This window comes from Boleophthalmus pectinirostris, unplaced genomic scaffold (assembly GCF_026225935.1).
Source record: "Boleophthalmus pectinirostris isolate CB_2022bp ecotype Guang Dong unplaced genomic scaffold, ASM2622593v1 HiC_scaffold_2824, whole genome shotgun sequence".
NCBI classification, from domain to species: Eukaryota; Metazoa; Chordata; class Actinopteri; order Gobiiformes; family Gobiidae; genus Boleophthalmus; species Boleophthalmus pectinirostris.
Window position 1 is genome coordinate 66,113 of NW_026571289.1, and position 4,450 is coordinate 70,562.

At 44.4% G+C, this 4,450-nt stretch overlaps 1 long non-coding RNA gene across 1 annotated transcript; it reads left to right on the plus strand.

Moving 5' to 3' along the window:
* The first annotated feature begins 1,716 nt into the window (after positions 1-1,716).
* On the plus strand, positions 1,717-3,694 carry LOC129410884 (uncharacterized). The gene is made up of 3 exons (XR_008633033.1): positions 1,717-1,926; positions 3,173-3,290; positions 3,647-3,694. It is a non-coding gene; the product is annotated as an uncharacterized LOC129410884 (long non-coding RNA).
* Positions 3,695-4,450: the final 756 nt, after the last annotated feature.

Here is a 4,450-nt window from a genome sequence, read left to right on the forward strand (position 1 = left end):
GGGTTTCAAATGAGCGCACAGGCTGCACTGAGACGCCCCACACGCTCCTGCACCCGCTACAAGTACTACTACTACTACTACTACTACTACTACTACACTTCTACCACCGAGTACTACAACAGGTACCACACGCTCCTGCACCCGCTACAAGTTTATTACCAACAGCAGCGGCCGGAATGAAATATGATCACACTTGTCGAGTGTCAGACCTCGAGTGAGAGACAAGACCGAGTCCAAACACGAGTCCGAGACGAGACACGGAGATCTACCCACACGACCTTGGAGATCGACTGGTAGATCAAGATCGACGTATTGAGCACCACTGATCTAAGTTCTTGGTTTGCTCCTCACGTCCCCACAGATCCCTCACCTCCACTTCAGTCACCATCACCTTCACTTCGCCCAATCCACTCGAGGTTTCGTCTGTCAGCATCAAGTTCAGCCACGTTCAAATCCTGCCGCCTCAGGTTTTCATTTTCCTGCTCCAACTTCAGCCGTAAAAACCAAAGCGACTCGTCCAAACATAAACCCGGGTCGGCCGCACCAGCAAAACAACAATCTCAGAATATTTAGATTTCACATTTGATTTGACCGTTTCTTAATCTTTAAAGACACTCGGCAAATTCTACTGTCTGAGTTTTAGAGCAAAGATCCAAACCAGGTTCATCTGTGTGTCGTTCGTTCAGTCGTTTTTCAATATAAAACCAAAAATAAGAAAACAAAAAAAACAACAGTTTTCCTCGTTATTTGTCTCCAAAACCAAAATGAAAAAACAGACAATGATTCGTTTTTTCAGTTTTCGATTTTGTGTTTAAATGAAAAAAAACAAAAAAAAACCAGATAACGACCGTTTCCTGTTTACGTGACTTCAGTCACTGTGATGTCGAACTGAACCAGGACTGATCCAGGTCCAGGACCAGACCAGGACCAGACCAGGAGAGGGACCATGTGTGTAAAGGTCGAGTGTGTGTAAAGGTCGAGTGTGTGTAAAGGTCGAGTGTGTTTGTGTTTATGTGTGTGCGTGTGTGTGTTTGTGTGTGTGTGTTTATGTGTGTGTGCGTGTGTGTGTGTGTGTGTGTGTGTGTGTGTGTGTGTGTTGTGTGTGTGTGTGTGTGTGTGTGTGTGTGTGTGTGTGTGTGCACTTGTTTTTCTATCCTGGTGAGGACTCTGACCTGATTGCACACCAAACCCGTCAGGACCCCGAGCGCCGTCGGGACCTGAGCTCGAGTCCCCACAGGCACAACCATTGCAAATGATAAAAAAGCCTTTTTGAAGCTGTCTGGTGAAGTTTGGACCCGTAAGGACTCAGGCCCCGACGGGTCACTTTTCACCGGACAAAAAGTGTGTGTGTGTGTAAAGTGTGTTTCGGAGTGCGCCCCCTGTGGTCACTACTGGAACAAGTGTGTGTGACGTGTGTGTTCACCTGACATATGAGGTCCCCACCGCTACCTCCCCGCCCACCTGCTGACACCCCGCCCACCTGCCTGTTACCACCCCCCACGACTACAGACTGAAGAACGAGCATGAAGCATGAAGTGTGTTCACCGGACACATGAGGTCCCCACCGCTACCACCCCCCACCCCACCCGACTACAGACTGAAGAGTCCATGATCATTTGTCTGTAAGATGAAGTGTGTTGTTCACCTGACGCATCAGGTCCCCACCGCGACCCCCGCTCAGAAGTGCATCAGAAGATTTATTTATTATTTTTCTTAATGCAATAGTCATTGGGCTAAAATGTAGAAAATATGTTCTATTCGTGATATTAGATTTATTATTATTATAATAAAATCTCGCGATAGTTTTTTCACGGTGGATTGGTTGGAGCAGAAGCGGAGGGGCGGGGCTTCTCAGGTGGAACAGCAATTTTCTGCTTCGACACGTGAATTTTACACGGAGAAAGTGTGGATCATGGACAAAATGAGGTAAGAATATAATTGTACAACATAATGCCCCTGACACATGTGAAGTGTCGTGTGTTGTTGGAGTAAAGTCATGATGAAAATCGTCAGTTAAAGCGCGTTACTTCAGTGAAAGCGGCGTTAGCTTGATTAGCATGATAAGTTCTAGGTCAGAAGAAGAAGGGCCGTAACGGGACACGTGGGTGTAGTAGATCGTGTCTGTGAAGTGTTCGGTCTGTTTCTGTACAGTGTTCGGTTCAGTTTGTGTCCGTGTTTTTTAATCTTGTTTCGTCGTTGCGCGGGGCGCGTGCGTCCTACATGAATCAAACGTCACAGCTGCAGATCCGACTCTTTGGTATAAACTGACCACGCGGCCTTATTCTGCTGATTTCAAGCTACTCAATGATTTTTATTTGATGAAAATTGGTCTAAAACTCACGGAGATATTTGTGAAAGAGCTAAAGAAACCAGACGGGGTCAAAGACGCACGGGAGCGCGCGGCGCGTCAAACCCGCGGACTCTGCAAAGCGCGCTCACGCTCCACACCGCGCACAGCTCCTGTCACACTGCTCCCGTCACACTGCTCCCGTCACACTGCTCCCGTCACACTGCTCCCGTCACACTGCTCCCGTCACACTGCTCCCGTCACACTGCTCCCGTCACACTGCTCCCGTCACACAGCTCCCGTCACACAGCTCCCGTCACACAGCTCCCGTCACACAGCTCCCGTCACACTGCTCCCGTCACACAGCTCCCGTCACACTGCTCCCGTCACACAGCTCCCGTCACACTGCTCCCGTCACACTGCTCCCGTCACACTGCTCCCGTCACACTGCTCCCGTCACCACGCGTGTCCCTCTCGTTCCAAAGCGCGTGCACGTGCAGTGTGCTCGCCCTTGACACCGCGATGAAGAATCACGCGGAGCTGAAAGAGCCACTGAACATCTGCGGTACTTGAGTAAAAGTTCAGATGCAAGAGAAAAAAATACTGAAGTAAAAGTATTAAATGCAAAAACCTACTTAAGTAAAAGTACTGAAGTACTCCCATGAAAGTGTACTTCATAAATCAAAAGTCAAAGTTTTCTCCACAGATGTTTAGATCCGTTAAAGCATCAGATTTGTTGGTTTTGTTAAAGAAGAGATTTTAGGCACGTTTTTCATGTTAATATCTACAGTATTTTGAAAGTGTCTCCAGACAAACTGAATGCAAATTGAGAAAAAACAAATGGACTAAAATGGATTAATCTAGTTCTTTTTACATTTCAAACAGACCAAATAAAGCCAACAGAAGGCTGAGCGAGGAGACTAAAGCCAGACTTCAACGTCGCTTCACAAGACTCAGAAAACATCATGACGAATGCCACAGGAGACATTTAACGAGACAGAAGGTAACGCATTTTTATATTAACCAATTTTTCATTTAATTTCTTGAATGGAAATGACTCGCCTAAAGTAGAAGAAGTAACCTCAGTCACTGTCGACCTTCTCATAATAGTGAAATATTGGAATTAATTGTTCATGTTGTATTGTTGTAATAAATATCAGACAAACTCTGTCTCCCAGACATAAATAAAAATCTAGTGGATTGTATGAATATGTATAAAAGTATTGTCCATATTTTTCTACAACAGAAAATTAAATTTTCATATTAAATTAAATATTTAATTATCTAAAAACACTTGTTAAAGCTTGTTGCACTGAAACAGTTTTGTATGATCACAGTTTTTACATTTAAAATTTTTAGGCAAAAGAAGCTTCAACAAAAAAAAAACAAGTGCTGGTCTCATCAGGCCCCAGATGATACAGACCCATGTCCTGTCAGTCACTACATGCTTGGGTTACAGCTGATGCGCAGAGAAAACTCCTTAGTAAGTTGTTTTCTGTGTGTGTTTATTAAGAGTAAAAACTCAAAAGGTAAGAAACAGTGTCTAAGCACAGACTTCTGTGGACCTGAACAGGAGCCTTCAGAGTCAAATGTGACTGTTCCAGTACAGCAGCAGTACAGTCACTACCTCCAGACAAATCAGAGGTGAGTGTTCATGTGCTGATGCTTTCAGAATTCCTCTAAAGACACTGAAGACTCTATGTAGAAGATGTTGGGCTTAAATAACTGTCATTATTCTCATCTCCACATCAGTCATTTACATTTTCATTATGGCCGTTGACTTCCTGTTAGGAAATGCAGAAATAACAAAGCCCCGCCTCTTCACATTAGTTTGTTTCTCTGGTGAGCAGGAGAGTTTAATTTACAGGTTTTAATGTAAATATTTGCTGCACAACATTTTTGAACCTCATGTGTGACCAGGACTCTTTTTCTGGGAGATAAATCCTCATTTCAATTCAAACAACTTTTGCTAAACTATGATGAGGGACACTGATGTAACAAGACTTTTTGTTACATAGAACGAACAAGATGTTTTGATTTACAGGTCAAGTCTTTTTTTTTCTGTCTTTCAGAGGAACCCTCAAACTGGCAGCCAGGACTTAAAGGAAGAGTGAGAGGAAACATCCAGAGAAGCGACGTCGCTCCTCCTCAACTACATAACTA